The 17467-nt window shown below is 42.3% G+C and overlaps 1 protein-coding gene and 1 pseudogene across 4 annotated transcripts in view; one reads left to right on the top strand and one right to left on the bottom strand.

The window, feature by feature from the left end:
• The window catches only part of TMEM266 (transmembrane protein 266), a 121771-nt gene that overhangs the window by 6431 nt on the left and 97873 nt on the right, over positions 1–17467 (top strand). The gene's annotated exons all lie outside the window — the stretch shown is intronic.
• Positions 6567–7007, bottom strand: LOC145723622 (large ribosomal subunit protein eL21 pseudogene; annotated as a pseudogene).

Here is a 17467-nt window from a genome sequence, read left to right as displayed (position 1 = left end):
AGCAACATCTGACCCTATCGACTTCTTCTACTCCTTGAAATGCTCTGTTGGCAGCACACTCCCAACTATGTCTGGTCTTTTCCTTTGCTCTCATCGTTCCTATCCTATCGAGAGGCAGTCTGGAGAAGTGGTTAAGAGTGTGGGCTCAATGGGTTTGAATCCTGGCTCTAGTACTTGCTAACTGTGTGACTTGAGTGAGTTATTTAACCCCCCCAAGCCTCAGTTTCTTCATCTGTAAAATGGGAAGAAGAGTAGCTAGGCCATAGGGCTGTCAAGAAGAAATTAAATGAATGTGCCTAGTAAAGAGTAAGCACTTAGTAAATGTCATCTTTGATCATTATAACTTCCTGTTTGGATACCTTCCGAGGCTCCCTTGTATCTGCAGGATAAAACTGTAACTTTCGCTTATAACTAGCTTACTTACTGCCCCCAACCTTTCCTAGTGTGTGCCCACTTCCAAGCCTTTATGCACTCCCCACTTGAGGACCATCTTCACCCCTTCCTGCCCTGCCCTTCTTTAGCTGGCCAGAGAAGGGAGAATGCTGAAGGCTGTGCCCGCCTGCCTCGAGGCCCTGAGCATTGGCTGTGTGTAATGGAAGCCATCCTCCCTTGGGCACTCAGCCTATCTCTTTCAGGCAAATTATAAATTACTTAAGGACACCAGCTGTGATTTATACTTTTTAAAAATATCCTTCTCAGCATTTAGCGCTATATACATACTAGGAATTTAACTCCTGTCTTCTAGCTGCCAAAACATGATAGCTTTTCTTGGTCCTTCCAGAATCATTTTTCCTCCTAAACTGAAACTTGTATTGATCAGTCCTAAAGCCTATGTAAGCTTTATTTGGGAAACTTGAGTCAACACTACAGGGAGAGTTAACCACCTCAGAACCTTTGGAATGAGGAGGGATATATAGAAATCACTAAAATAATGGGAGCACAGGGAGTAACTTAATTCTTTTTAAAAGGAGTTTGAAATTCTCCCAACCTGTGAAGCTGTTAGGATTTTATACAGTGTTTGGGACTTTTTTCTGTCCTGATGCCATCCTGTCCAAGCAAAATGAGTGCCAGTTGCACTACCACCCTCCACCCCAGCTGTGATAATCAAAAATGCTCCAAATACTGCTGAATGTCCCCTAGGGTACACAAAATCATCCCCATTTGAGAACCACTGCTCTTTAGGATCAATCCAGAAAACTCAGTATGTTCCCAATTCACAGAATATCAGAATTTGGATAGTTTGGATCAAATGAAGATGAAAATTATAATAGACATGAAAGATAAACTTGGGTTTGAAATTACTAACATAGAGAAAATTTAGCATCTACAGATCTTTGGTACATAACCCCATTGTAAGTTGAAAATGTTGTTAAGTGGAAAATGCATTTAATACATCTAGCCTACCACCGGACATCATAGCTTACCATAGCTCACCTTAAACATGCTTAAAACACTTACATTAGCCTACAGTTGGGTAAGATCATCTAATGCAAAGCCTATTTTATAATAAAGTGTTGAATATCTCATGTAATTTATTGAATAGGTGAACAAAGTAATTGTTGTATGGATACTGAATGGCTGTAAACGTGTTGGTTGTTTATCCTGGCGGTCTTGTGGCTGACTGGGAGCTGCCACTCGCATATCACTGGCCTGGAAAAAGATCCAAATTCAAAATTTGAAGTACGGTTTCTACTGAATGCATACTGCTTTTGCACCATCATGAAATCAAAAGATCATAGGTTGAACCATTACAGTTAGGGGACCCTCTTTATAAGCAGTTATGGATTGTATCATGAGTAAGGAGAAGTAAACCAATAAAGTAGTTACAGAAATTCAGACCGTCATACTCCTCAAGGCCTTGGGTCTGAAAACAACAATGCCAATGCAGTACTCCAATCATCCTTGGGATATTTTTGTTGGAATTTTATTTAAGTGCCCAAAATACTTTTCTACTTTTGACAATAAGTATATTAAATCATAAAATAATGACTCCAATTACCATTGGAGGGAATTATATTTGACCTGAGGTAAGCTGGCTCTCCCTACCAGAGGCTGCTTCTGACCCCAAAGCTGCTCTGAGACAGCATGCTCAGGTGCTTCAGGGATGAAGTAGGAATGACGAGGTACTTTGTGCTTTGGTGAAGGGCCCCACTTGCTCATAAATCTTCGTGGTTGTTAGAAATCTAGCTGTAGACTTCTGATTTAAAGCCCACCTCCAATTGACATTCACCATTATGTTCTGTCTAAATGCAGTAGCACAGATTGCATGTGATCCTCAAAGGCTGAAAGTAACAGTTAAACATACTACTTTCAGAAAAAAAAAAGAATTAAGGCTCCAACCTTGTGAGAGACCTGCTTTGGCTCATAATTGCCTTTGAAAAGGGAAAGCATACAGACCTTCAAGATGATCACTGGCCAATAGTCTAGAAATAGGCCTTGTACAGTTGCTTGAATCTGGGAGGCAAGGTAGAATTACTCATTCCACAGACAACTGTGAACATCTTCTGTGTTCCAGATTTGTGCTAAGGAACTCCAGACACCATGATGGACTGAATTGTGTTGCCCCCCCGCAAAATGCATATGTTGAATCCCTAACCCCCAACATGACTAGAGATAGGGTCTTCAGAAGGTACTTAAGGTTAAATGAGGTCATAAGGAGGGGATCCTAATCTAATAGTACTATGGCCTTTTTTTTTTTTTTTTTTAAAGATTTTATTTATTTATTTGAGAGAGAGAGAGAGAAACAGCATGAGAGGGGATAGGGTCAGAGGGAGAAGCAGGCTCCCCGCTGAGCCGGGAGCCCGATGTGGGACTCGATCCCAGGACTCCGGGATCATGACCCGAGCCGAAGGCAGTCGCCTAACCAACTGAGCCACCCAGGCGCCCCAGTACTATGGCCTTCTAAGAAGAGGAAGAGAGGGGTGCCTGGCTGGCTCAGTCAGAAGAGCATACAACTCTTGATCTCAGGGTCGTGAGTTCAAGCTCCATGTTGGGTGTAGAGATTACTAAAAAAAAATAATAAATTTTTAAAAAGGAAGAAGAAGAGAATGAAAGAGAAATCTTTCATTCTCTTCACCCTTTGAGGACACAGTAAGAAGGTGGCCATCTGCAAGCCAGGAAGAGGGTTCTGGCCAGAATCTGACCCTAACCTCGGATTTCTAGCCTCCAGAACTGTGAGAAAAAAAATTTCTGTTGTTTAAGCCACTCAGTATATGTATTTGTTTTCACAGCCTTAGCTAACACATTCTGCATCCTCATTGTACAGACGAGGAAACTGGACCCAGAGAGGCAAATGACTTGCCCAAAGTCAAGTTGCTAGTTAGTGGCAGAACTAGAACTTAGAACCTAGTTTTCCTGACTAGTCTGTTGTACATTCCCCATTTCCGTACCACCTCAGGTCATATAGGCTCCTGTTCATTATCTCTAGAACCTGTGGCTCACCTCTTCTGTAAGTATCGGGGTCCTTATACCTGCCCTGTTTATCTCAGGATTGTTGTGAGGATTGATTAGATGGTACAAAAAAGACAATTTAAGTTTCTAAACAGAATATTTTACAGATGTAAGTATCACACTCAACTCAGATTTTGCCCAATTATCAGGAATCTATCTGCCTTTGAAAATTGTTCTTTTTTTTTTTTAAACACCTGAAACTTAGCCTGAATTGCTGAAATGAGGTAGTTCTTGAAAGTGTAACCAGAAAGCTCTGCGGTCTACAGACAAAAGTTATAAATAAAGTCATTTCTAGTTGTAACCACACTGAGACTGTTACTTGTTATTCTCCTTTTCCAAGGGTAAAATTCTAAATTTTGAAAAGAAGCATCAGATTGGGGCGCTTGGGTGGCTCAGTTGGTTAAGCGACTGCCTTCGGCTCAGGTCATGATCCTGGAGTCCCGGGATCGAGTCCCGCATCGGGCTCCCTGCTCGGCAGGGAGTCTGCTTCTCCCTCTGACCCTCCCCCCCTCATGTGCTCTCTCTCTCTCTTTCTCTCTCTCATTCTCTCTCTTTCAAATAAATAAATAAAATCTTTAAAAAAAAAGAAAAGAAGCATCAGATTAAGGCATAAGAATTTCTAGAGTTTAGCCCATATGCTGTTCCATCTACTAGAAGTGTAACCCTGGACAAGTCACTTCACTCTTCTGAGTCCTGGCATCCTTTCCTGTCAGATAATGGGGTTAGACTTTGTGGTTTAGGGATCCCAGAATAATTACTCTGAACTGTGCAGTGCCTTAAAACAGCAGGACAAAGTAATTCACACAGTGTTCTTGCTTCACAAATTATACTTTGGTTATAGTTGTTGGAAGAGTCAAGCATAGATGAATGGCATTTGGCAGGAGTACATCTGAAACCCTTAATTATACACTGTAGGCAGCTTTGTAGCTTGGTCTGTGTCAAAAGACACCACATTATCAAATGACACAGTGTAGAGATGTTCGGAGTTTTTGCAACAGCTTGTTCATCTGTAGCATGATTTGCGTGTGTCAGGTAGCATCCACAGTCTGCGTTTGAAAATCTGAACACTCCTATATTTAAAGACCTCCTGTCCAGTTCCTTTGGAAATGAGTCCATTAAAATTGATGACACTCAGTGGGGAGTTTGGGGTTCATAGCTGGTGACACATATGGTTTATTTTCAGATATTTATGTAGTTAAATACTATACGAGGTATAATGGTTTTCTTCGCCCTTCATCTGTTTTGCCTAACCCCCCACCCCGCACCCTTCTGGCAACCACCAGTTTGTTCTCTATATGAATCTATTCCTGTGTTTGTGTAAGTTATGTAAGTTTTAGCTGTAAGTTTTATTTTTTTTAAAGATTTTATTTATTTATTTAACGGAGAGAGAGAGAGAGACAGTGAGAGAGGGAACATAAGTGGGGGGGAGGGGGAGAGGGAGAAGCAGGCTCCCCGCTGAGCAGGGAGCCCTACATGGGGCTTGATCCCAGGACCCTGAGATCATGACCTGAGCTGAAGGCAGACGCTTAATGACTGAGCCACCCAGGTGCCCCTAGGTGTAAGTTTTATACACAGCTTTTGATGTATTTCTATTATAGAAGTAATACATAAAAAACACACATAAGTAATACATAAATTGGAAACATTTTTAGCAATAAAGGAAAAAATCATCTATAATGCTACTGTAGTTATTTACCTTTTGTGCCTATCCTTTGAGACATATGCATGATTTTTTAAAATTTTAATTATGGTTACATACACATAACAAAATATACCATTTTAACCATCTTTATGTGCAGAGTTAAGTGACCTCAAATACATTCACATTGTTATGCTATCATCAATACCACCCATCTCCGGAACTCTTGTCATCTCACAAAACTAAAACTTTGTACCCATTAAACACAAAAATTCTACTCTGTTACATCTCCACCCACACAATTTATGTTATTGATGTCACAATTTCCTCTTTATACCATATTATATTTTATATTTTAAGGTATTATACAGGCAGTTTAATAACTTGCTGAGGACAGCAAGGAGGCCTGTGTAAGGGGAGTGCTGTGAAAAGGGGATAGGAAATAAAACTGGAAAGGGAGTTCATAGGGCCTTGTATTCCATGGTGAGAATTTAGATTTTATTTAAAGTTTGTTGAGACACCTTTGGATAGTTGAGGGCAGAGGAACGACATGATTTAATTTGTTTTGGAAGGTGTACTTGGTTGCTGTATGGATGTAGACAGCAGGGGTAGGATAGGAAACAGGAGAGTAGTGAGGAGGCTATTTCGGTAACCCAGGTGAGAGAGGACAGTGACTTCCCTCTCAGTGGAAGGGGGGCAAGTGGTTGGATTCCAGATACATTTTGAAGCTAGAGCCGGTAGGATTTGCCAATGGATTGGGTGTGGGATAGGAGAGAAAGAGAGGAGCCAAGGTGGACATCAATGTTTTGGGCCTGAGCAACTGGAAGGAGGAAGTTGCCATTTTTTGAGGTAGAGATGGAGGAGGAGGAGATTTTTAGGTGGGGGGAAATAAAGAGTTGTGTTTCAGCGTTCATTTTTACAGTCTATTAGATGTCTAACTGAAGATGTCAGGTAAGCAGTTGGATATGCAAATCTGGATTTCAGGGGAAAGGATGGGGCTGGAGATGAAAATTTTGAAGACAGCCTTTGTGGATGACATTTTAAGCCATGAGATTGAGTGAGTTCATCTAGGCCCTGGCAGGGAGGATAGATGGGTAAGATAAAAGGTCTGAATAAAGAGCCCTGGGGCATGTGGACATTTAGAGGTCAAGAGGAGGAGGACAAGGACCTAGCAAAGAAAACTGAGAAAAAACATCCGGTGAGGAGAGAGAAAAACCAGATGGTATGGTCTCCTGAAAGTGGAGAGAGTGTTTTAAGAAGGAGGAATGAGTGATCAGTTGTGTCTGTGTCTAAGGTGGTTGAAGTTTATATTTAGCAATATGAAGATCATGGCTTGTAGTTGAAATGTGACTCCAGTCAGGGTCTTCCTTCTTTTTTTCTTTTTTTACAGTCTTGAGGTTATTTATTTATTTATTTATTTTTACACTTACCATGCCATGAATTCATAGAGAATGGGTTCCAGGTGCTTAGGCTCCTTTCAGTTGGTTCTCACAAAGTGTATTTCTCTGATTGGAGCAAGCTGGAACTTCAGTTGCACCCAAGCACCTTTCTGTTTGGCTTCCTTCTTTTTCTGATCATTTTCCTTCACACACTTCAGGAAACTGTGTCGGTTCTTAGAGCACTTAATATGCTCAATACATAAATTAATTCTCTTGGCAAGAATCTTGCCCTTATCTTGTTTGTTTATAACAATGCCAACTGCATGCTGGGTAACATTGTAGACTCTTCCAGTTTTGCCATGGTAATGTTTATGGTGCGTTCCTTTTTGAACACTGCCCATTTCCTTGATGTCCATGATATCACCTTTCTTGTGGATTTGCGTGTATGTGGCCAAAGGAACAACTCCATGTTTTCTAAAAGGCCTAGAGAACGTATAGCGGGTACCTCTCCTCTCTTTGTGTTGGTCATTTTGGTGCATTACTGAAAGATGGTGGTTCCCACCAGTCTTCTTGCTAGAAAATCACTTCTCTCGGGGCGACTGGGTGGCTCAGTCGTTAAGCGTCTGCCTTCAGCTCGGGTCATGATCCCGGGGTCCTGGGATCGAGCCCCACATCGGGCTCCCTGCTCTGCGGGAGGCCTGCTTCTCCCTCTCCCACTTCCCCTGCTTGTGTTCCCTCTCTCGCTGTGTCTCTCTCTGTCAAATAAATAAATAAAATCTTAAAAAAAAAAAGAAAATCACTTCTCTCATTTCCTGACTGTGTCTTACCAGTTATCAGTTAGGTGAGAGAACGTTCCCTTCTAGTTGAATGTTAAATATCTCATCCTCCAGGAGACAGTCACCTAATTTTCTTTTTTTTTTTTTTAAGATTTCATTTATTTATTCATGAGAGACAGAGAGAGAGAGAGAGACAGAGGCAGAGGGAGAAGCAGGCTCCCCGTGGAGCTGGGAGCCCGATGCGGGACTCGATCCCAGGACCCTGGGATCATGACCTGAGCCGAAGGCAGACGCTTAACCGACTGAGCCACCCAGGCGTCCCGACAGTCACCTAATTTTCTAAGTCAGTTGACCCAAAACAGTTATCCTCTCTTCTCTTGGGCCCTCCAAGAAAACCAGTGGGTTTTTTTGTGGTTTTTTGTTGTGGTTTTTTTTTTTCTGGCTCAGCATACAGAACAGTGTTAGTTTGTTATGGACTCTAATCTGCACTCTAACAATTAAGAATTCCCCTTACATTCATCAACCAACAATTATTTAACAAAATTCCAACAATATACTATATTGTATTCATTGAGTGTTATTTGAGAGCTTGTTTGGAGGTTCTAGCAGGGGAGCGCAGCTACTCGTATACCCTTGACCGAAAAACAGTCCTCCTCTATTGGGGAAGGTCGTCCTCTTCGACCGAGCACGCAGCTTTGGGAGGGATGCACATGGAGCGGTGAGGGAGGAAGGGGACAACCGCCTATCCAGCCAGATCAGCCGCATCAACCCTGGCGATCAATGGGGTGACAGATGTCACAGCCAGATCTCCCTCACATCCATCATTGAATGTTATTTGAAAAAGAAAATCCCACTCAGGAAGAGTTTACCAAGTCCCAGGCAGAAATGATTCCTCTGGGGGGGGCAGGAAGAACTCACAAAGGAAGACAGAATCATGAGATGTGAGGGTAAGAAAGTATCATGGGGGGTTCCCAGGAAGGTGGGTCATTAGCTGGGCCTGAAAGGGTAGAAAGGATTTGAACAGGTAGGGCAAAAGATAATCACATAAGATGTTTGATACCATAGTCAGAGATGATGCTGATTGTGATTATATTTATACGGACAGATTGGCCTGAAGGGATGGATTCACTGTCAGAAATAATTCACATTGAATCATGTACACATGAAACCCTATCATGTTGACCTGTGCTTGAGAAGCCTTTGGTATCAAGGTTCTGGGTTACCTTTTAGAGGGATGTTGGTAGTATTTAGTGGTAGTGAGGTGCCTTAGAATTTGGAGATAAGATTGCTTTACTTTACCTGTTCAGTCCATTCGTGTATGAGATACTGAAGATAAATCAAGACAGGTCCCAGTCTTCAAAATCCACATATGGCAGTGTGGTAGGCCCTATAATGCCAAAAGGTATCCACCTCAAGTCCTTGGAACCTGTGAGTGTTGCCTTATTTGGAAAAAGGGCCTTTACAGATGTGGTTAAGTGAAGGATTTTGAAATGAGGAGATCATTCTGGATTATCTATCGGTGGTTGGAAAAATACTATCACAAGTGTCCTCAGAAAGGCAGAGAGAGATTAGACACAGAGCAGAGGAGGACATGACAGTGTGACCACAAAGACAGATGAGAGTATTGTGGATTCAAGCCAAGGAACACCTGGAGTGACCAGAAGGTGGAAGAAGCAAGGAATGGATTCTCCTCCAGAGAGAAGCACAGCTCTACTGACATACTGATTTTGGACCTTTGGCTTCCAGAACTGTGAGAATGAATTTCTGTTCTTTTAAGCCACCAAGTTTGTGGCAATTTATTATAGCAGCCAGAGGAAATTCATACAGGTGGTATTCGTTATTAGGGGAATAAGCAAATTGTAAATGTGAATTTGGAAGAACCCATTACATTAGTTAAGGTGACCTGGTTTGTGGACTTAGGGAGGCCAGTTCAGAACATAAGTATAATGTAGCAAGTTTAGACTTAATTATTTAACACCTTATTTAGAAGAAAGCTATGTGGGTAGAAGTGGGGCAGTTGGCCCCAAAACATAAACAGAAGCCAGAGACCTAGAAACTTGTAGTGAATGCCGCAGACTTTCAGGCCTGAATTTTGTGGTGCCGGAGACAAATACGTGTGGTAGAGGGAGGGTCACTAGGCTTCTTCATCGCCTGGATGGCATTCCCTCCTCTTTGCTTGCCTGGTGGTACTCTGCCTCCTTGCTTTGATTCCAAGCAGCTTACAGTCACTGATGAGCTTCCAGGTGTGCTGACTTGGCCCTGGGTCGTGAACCTGAGTATTTTGGATACTGCAAGACAAACTTTCTCTTTTTCTCACACATGTGTAGATGAATACATTTGCAGCCTAATTTTTATTTCTTGTGAGTTTGATTAGCATGATTTAGCTAATCATGCTTAGGCTAACTCAACCCTGAGACTGACAAAACTAGAGGCCACATCCTGACACTTAGTAAATTTGCCAAGCTAAAGCCATACAATAAGGCCTTTTGATGTGCAGCCTTTGGGTCTTCCAGATTCTATCTGCTGTTATCATTGAGCCCTCCATGCTACCTCAGGAGACATCACACTTCTCCCTCAATTCAAAATCTAGGAGACATTTTTTCTTGGCACTTATATATATATGGAGGTACCCTAAGGGGCTGCTAGGGGCTGGAGAGCCCTTCAACATGTTTAGGAAGAACAACCTCAGCTCCTGTGTTAGTTTCCTAGGGCTGCTGTAACAAAGTACCACAAAGCTGGTGGCTTAAAAGAACAGAAATTTATTTTCTCACAGTTCCGGGGGCCACAAGCCTAAGATCTAGGTGTTGGCAGAGCCACACTCCCCCCCGAAGATTCCAGGGGAGAATCTCTCCTTGCCTCTTCTGGTGGCCCCAGCGGTTCCTTGGCTTGTGGCTGTCTCTGCCTTTATCTTCACATAGCCTTCTCCTCTGTGACTTCTCTTTTGTCTCTTATCAGGACACCTGTCATTGGACTAAGGGCTTACCCTAATCTAGTATGATCTCATCTTATTACAAACTACTTCTAAATAAAGCCGTGTCCTGAGTAGACATAAATTTGGGGGTGGGGAGCAGACACTCTTCAACCCACTATAGCTCCTAAAGCTGGAAAAGATGCCAAGGCTTGACTGAGTCTTAGGTTATGCTAAATAAATATGAGTCAACTGCAGCAACAGACTAAGTAGGCCCCAATTTGTAAGTGCAGACTGTAAGATAATCGTAAAGAAACTTGGTAATAACCAAGAGGCCACCCTATCTGGTGGCAGCAGTGATACACAATCATGTCTCCTGTTAAGATCCCTAAGAGCACCATTCCAAACTGGGCTCTCCTGCCTTGCTCTAATTGCAATCACTCCAGCAGTACTGTTCTCTACAGATGGGGCTGGTTCCCACATCACCTACTGTTCTCTGCTGGTGTGGCCACCTGTCTCCTGGCCCAGGACCTTCACAGCTTTGTAGCTTTCCGTGGGATAGGTTTTTCTTTTAGGGCTGCCCCATCCATAATCACTCTACTTACCACTCAAGTTATGATGGCATTTGTGTACTGAGCTCAAAAGGTCACGGGAAGACGCACCTCCATAGTATTCTTCAGCCATACCATTGACTATGGACAAGTCGTTGTCCCATCTTTAGTTGGGTTAGCCTGTGATGCGCTCCAGTATTGGTTTCTTTCTGATCCTTTTCAGTAAGAGGATAATGTGTTTTATGTTGGAATATTACATTCCAGGTTCCCAAATTTCCTTTTTATTCCTCATTCATTCATTTGAGACCTTGGGAGTCACATTATGCAAATTAAACTGCCTCTACCACCTTGCACCGTGCCTAGGCTCACTAAAGATGATGTTCCAGCCATATTGGAGCAAAATGTCTGAAACCAGTGAAAAGGGAATAGTTACCAGGCTCCCAAGGTGCTGTGGCTTCTTGTGGTGGAGTTAGATGGAGTTGGATTCCAATTCTAGGTCAGCCACTCACTGACAGTATAGACCCAGGCGAGCTTCTTAACCTCTCTGAACATAAGTTCTGTAAATATCTGTGAATTGGGCCTAAAACTCTATACTTTGCAGAATTATTATGAAAATTTAGTGGGATGGGGAATGTAGGTGAACACTTCTAGCACCTAATCAGTTGTACGGTCAGCACTCCATAAATCTGCTGACTGTGGTCATGAGCAAGATCCATGGCAAAGCTGAGAAAAAGGGGCTGACAGCATCACATGGATTCAGGAACATGTCCCCAGTGCCACGTGACTATAATAATGTCTCTCCCAACAGTGTTTTTTCTCTAGAGTTTTCCCCATTTTCCTGCCCTTTCTCTCACCTCGAAGAATTATTCTTCTTTTTCAAAACTAATAATCTTTGTATTCTTGATTGCGTCCCTCCCCAACTCGGTTTATGTACTTCATCTCTTGATCTCTGTTAGCTGTAGTCCCTCAACACATTTTACGTTGTGCCTTTTCTTAAAAACACTCTTCCTTCAATGCTGCAGCCCACTCAGGATACACATAGTCTGTTTCCTTTAGCTGTCAACTTCTTGAACACTTCTAAAATTTATTGATAAATGTCTATTATGCACGACCATGTGCTGGGTACAATGACAGACAATGGGCAGCCATCAGGGCTGTCGGCCAAGGATACTACTACCAGTTCTTCTGCCCCCTGGTCTCAAGCAAGATAGGGACCAAGTCGTCAGCAACTTGTGCTCTGGCCTTTCCCAGCTCTCTGCCCTCATGTGGGGCCATCAGTCTCTGTTCTGTCCTTACCTGCTTAGTTTCAGGTTTTTTCGAACAGTCCCAAGTTCTCTCCCACCACAAGGAGGGAACACACTTCACCTACTTCATTCCTGTGCTTCCTTTTGATCCTAGTTCAAACATTATTTCCTCAGGGAAACCTTCCTTTCATGCCCCCTCCTCCGCCCCATTTAGGACAGATTCATCTTTTACATTCGTATAGACTCATCATTCCTTTTGTTTAGAACACTTAACTCAGTTTCTAATTTTGCATTTATGAGTGTAATTACTTGACTGTCTTTTCCACTCTACCCTAAGCTCTGTGGGAGCCTGGACCATGACTGTTTTTACTCCTCATTCTATGCACAGCTCCTAGCATAGTGTCTGTCTGGAGGTAGGCCATCATTCAGTCGTAGAAGGAACGGGAGAGTGTCTTTCAGGAACTAGTCAGGTAGAGAGAAGGAAATAATGTATTCTAGTACTTCAAGTGGAGTATTATAATGGAGTTAAACCCTGTACGTCAGGGGAGCAGGGAATAGCAGCAATTAGCTCACAGGGGTGTGGGTGCAGGTGTGAAGTAATCAGCAAACACTTCTGAAAAAATGAGTAGGCATTAGATATGCAAATGAGGAAGAAAATGGCCTTGTGGCAGAGGGGAGGGCTTATGCAAAACTGTGAAAGAACATCATGAGTTGAGGGAACTGAGTTTGGTAGACTGGAGAGAAGTGAGCATGTGGAGACATAGCAAGAGGTGAGGCCGGACAATAGGACAAAATGGAGGGCCTTGCCTACGTCGTGTGGAATTTGAACCTGTGTGGGAAAAGCCAGAGGTGAGTTTAAAGTAGGAAAATAGTATGACAGATTTGCATTTTTAAAAAAAACTTCTTTTGACAACTGGAACTCTCAGACATGACTGGTGGAATTATAAAATGGTATAACCACGTTGGAAAGCTGTTTTGCAGCTTCTTACAAAGTTCAGCATACACCTACCCTACAAAGTGGCAATTCTACTCCTAGATATTTACCTAAAATTAAAAATATGTATTCAAAAATAACTTCTACAAAAATGCTCATGGCAACTTTTTCATAAGAGCCCAAACTGGAAACAACTCAATTTTTCATCAACAGGTGAACGGAAAAATAAATTGTGGTATATCCATGCAACTGGACACTACTCAGCAATATAAAAGAGCAAACTACTGGTAAATGCAACAACCTAGATGAATCTCACAGACATTATGTTGAACTAAAGAATCCAGACACAAAATAATCTATGCCATGTGATTCCATTTACATAGAGTTTAAGAACAGGCAGAACCAATCTCTGGTATGAGAAATTAGGACAGTATTTGCCTCTGGGTGTCAGGGGTTCCACTGCAAAGAGTCATCAGGGAACTTTCTGGGACAATGGAAATATTCTGTATCTCAATTGGGATGATAGTTCTGTTCAAATCCATCAAGCTGTAAACTTTTTTTTTTTTTAAGATTTTATTTATTTATTTGACAGAGAGAGACACAGCGAGAGCAGGAACACAAGCAGGGGGAGTAGGAGAGGGAGAAGCAGGCTTCCTGCCGAACAGGGAGCCCGATGTGGGACTTGATCCCAGGATGCTGGGATCATGACCTGAGCCGAAGGCAGACGCTTAACGACTGAGCCACCCAGGCGCCCAAGCTGTACACTTTTAATGTATGTTTTATTGTGTGTAAATTGTGTGTCAATTTTTTTTTTTACATGTTAGGGAAAAAAGACGTCTTTGGAAGCAGGGTGGAGAATGCTGGAAGAAGGGATTGAGACTTGACTTGGGGAGATTGTATTAATGCAGCTGAGAAATTTTAGGGCCAGGATTTAAGCAGTGGTAGTGGGTATTAGACTCTTTGGTAGTAGAGCTATAATCAGTGGAAACTGAGAAGCAGGTGTTGGGGGAGAGTTTTGGTTACAGGAGATGAGCTGAGTTTCAGAAATGTGAGGTTGTTGTACCTCTGGGGCATCTACAGGTCCAATGGGCAGAACTAAATATGGATCTGGGGACACCTGGGTGGCTTAGTCGGTTGAGTATCCGACTCTTGGTTTCGGCTTAGGTCACGATCTCACGGTCATGGGATGGAGCCCTGCATCAGGCTCCACACTCAGGCCAAGTCTGCTTGGGGTTCTGTCTCTCTCCTTCTGCCCCTGCCCCCCACTTGCACACACTCTCTCTGTCTTTCTCCTTCTCTCTCAAATAAATAAATAAATGAATATGGGCCTGAAGCCTGGGGAGACTTAGGTTGGAGATAAGGATATGGGTTTGCCTAGAGGTAGGCATCATTGAAATTGTCATGAATAGGAGAGTTTATCCAGTAAGCAGAGAAAAGAGCTAAAAACAGAACCCTTGAATCCTTGACATTTAGAGGGTGATAGCGAACAAGGAGCCCTTGAAGGAATCTGAGGTGATGTTAAAATGTTGCATCATAGGGGCGCCTGGGTGGCTCATTCGTTAAGCGTCTGCCTTCGGCTCAGGTCGTGATCCCAGGGTCCTGGGATCGAGCCCCGCATCGGGCTCCCTGCTCAGCGGGAAGCCTGCTTCTCCCTCTCCCACTCCCTTTGCTTGTGTTCCCTCTCTCCCTGTGTCTCTCTCTGTCAAATAAATAAATAAAATATTAAAAAAAAAAAAAAGCTGCATCATAGAAGCCCAAAAAGGGGAAAATGATTTAATGAAGGGTGGATGTCAGATGCTGTAATAGTTAGGTCAGGAAAGAACTGCTCCCTCACCACTCCCTCGCTCCTAAGCCCTTCAAATCTCTACTCCTTTCTCATGCTACTGGAATGTTTTTCCTGAAGGCAGCCAGAGGCCACCACATCTCCAGATCTGGTGACCTGTTCCCCTGCCTCATCTTCATCCTCCCTGCAGCATTCGACATTGCTGACCATTTCCTCGTCCTTGGAATTCTCTCCCCTAGTCCTTTATTGCTCTGCAGGGTTGTTACCCTCACATGACCCTCACCATGGCTCCTCTTCCTACTCCTAAACATGATCATTCCCCAAGGGTCTGTCTTATTTTCTTCCCTCAACATTGAATTGCAGCATCTTCTAGTGGTTAGACCTGTGCTGGGTGCTGACGATACCAGTGAGTAAAGCATAGGCCTGGTGTCCCAGAACTGGACAGCATAGCTAGAAAGGAAGATGGAAACAGATAGCAACAATATTTTAAGTTCAGAAGTTATTAGCAGGGTCCTCTGGGAATGCAGAGGAAACAACTGGGCTTGAAGAACTTAGGAACAAAACAGTAGGAAAGCTATGAAGGGAACAGTGCACTAGAGGGATGGGATCCTCAGAAATTTCTGTGGCTGAAGTGTAGAAAATAATGGGGTTGAAGGGTGAGAGGGGGTTGAAAATGTAAATAAATGTAGAGAGATAAATTGCAAAGTGGTGTGTGTGACCCTAAGGATTTTAAGCGTTCTATATACAGTAGAGAGACAGATGGGGTCTTAAATAGGGAAAGGCATGATAACAAAAGAAAAAATTTTTTGGAAAATAACTAGCTGAATGAAGGGTAAAGAGATGGGGGAGAGGGTGTGGGCAGAGAGTCCAGTTAGGAGGCTGTTTCAGTAATCCAAGTGAGAAATAGTGAGGATTTGAATTAAGGTAGCAGTGAGAACAGAGATGATGATGAAATCCCAGAGACATTGCTGCTATAGACTTGGGAAGACTTGGCACCTGGTTGGGAGATGAGGAAGAGGGAAAGGTTGAGGATGACTCCACAGTTCTTAAATAAGGAGATTTGGGTGGATGGTGACTCCATGAACCAAAATTAAAACCACAAGAGCAGAAACAACCTTTGGACGGAGGTAAGATAATGAATTAAGATTTGGAAATACTAATTTTGAAATTCTTATGCAACATTTGGTTAGAGCTCTGTTTCAACACACAGATGGTGGCTGAAACCCTAGTGTTAGATGAGCTATTTCAGAAAGCCCATGCAGAGAAAGACCATCAGTGGGCAGAGATGGGACATCAAAAAAATACCAGTTTTGAAGGGTTATGAAGAGGAGGAAAAACCTCAAACGAAATAAAAAGAGAAAGAGAAAAAAAACAAAGAATACATAGTGTCCCCAAAAACAAGAGAACAGAGAATTTTAAGAATCAGAGGGTCATCAACAATGTCAAATTCTACAGAAAGGTGTAGGGTTAAAAAGTGTCCACTGCTTTTGGTAATTAGTTGATTACTGGCTAACGACGAAACTGCTCTATTGGAGGCCAGAGATGGAAGACACTGTGTTGAAGTAGGAGGAGAAAATTTAGAGAAAGTATAATGTAAAATAATGTCACATTCAGACAAGTAAAGACTCAGAAAGTTTCCTTTCCACACAGTTTTACTGAGGAAAATTACTTGAGGATGTACTCCAGCAAAGATAAAAGGGATCCAACAAAGAAGAAGACATGGGATGTGAGAGAAAAAAATGTAGCCAAGGCAGGACGACAGTCATGCAATAGGTCCATAGAGTGATGTGTCCCAAATTGACTGTTTAACAGGAAAATTAGGGATCTGGGTGACCTTATCACAAAGAAAACATATATTTCTACTTTCCATAAGAAAAAAGGCAATGAGAAACTTCAGAAAGATAAAGAAAAACCTGTGGAAGAAGTCTGGACCAAATATGAAACACATTGAAATATGGCATGATTTTGAGCAATTTGATGGAGTATTAAAAAAAAGAAAAAAGAAACCCACATACTTGAACATTTCCATCCAACAATATGGATTCAATGAAATAGTATTATATCCCTTTGATGATTTATTCACACTACCTGATTCTGCAGTGAATATAAGCATAAACATAAATGCTGCTTATTGGTCTTGAAGTTTTAAATTCAATTTATGAGCAATTTGCAAAGCATCCAAAACTTTATATAGCTTCAGAACAGAATCTAAATTATTTAAACTGTGACATGTAAAAAAAGTATTGGTATAGCCATTCAAAGTTTGCTTGTTGAGAAAGATATGAACAATATGATAGCTAACGTTTATTGAATCCCTGTTATGTCCCAGTCACTATCCTAAGCCTTTTGTAGGTTATTGAATTCATACCAATGCTACGAGTTAGATGTTATTTTAATATCCATTTTCCAGATAAGGAAACTGAAGTACGGAGAGGTGAAGTAAGCTGCCCAAAGTCATGCAGCTAGAAACTGGAAGCATTGAGATTGGTACCCCTATTGTCTCGCTTCAGGACTTACCTCTGCCTTGCACTGTTCTGTCTCCTCAGGAGGGGCAGTCCGGGCGCCAGTGACCTCATCACACACACTGAAGGGACAGGATATACTAACCCAAGTTGATGCAGCAGACAAGATGTTGAAGAATATTTTTTAAAGTAACCTGGGGTAGTTGCCTCTGTAGGTTAAGGCTAGGGGTGGGAGGCTGAGGGGAAAACCTTTACTTTCTGTCATTTTATATACTTTTGAACTATTTGAATTGTTTTTACTATATACATGGGTTGCTTTCATCATTTAAAAATCCTACCCC

This window comes from Leptonychotes weddellii, chromosome 9 (genome assembly GCF_054177405.1).
Source record: "Leptonychotes weddellii isolate Sample4059 chromosome 9, ASM5417740v2, whole genome shotgun sequence".
NCBI classification, from domain to species: domain Eukaryota; kingdom Metazoa; phylum Chordata; class Mammalia; order Carnivora; family Phocidae; genus Leptonychotes; species Leptonychotes weddellii.
Note: the sequence above shows the minus strand (reverse complement) of the source record. Positions and strands in the feature narration are given on the sequence as shown.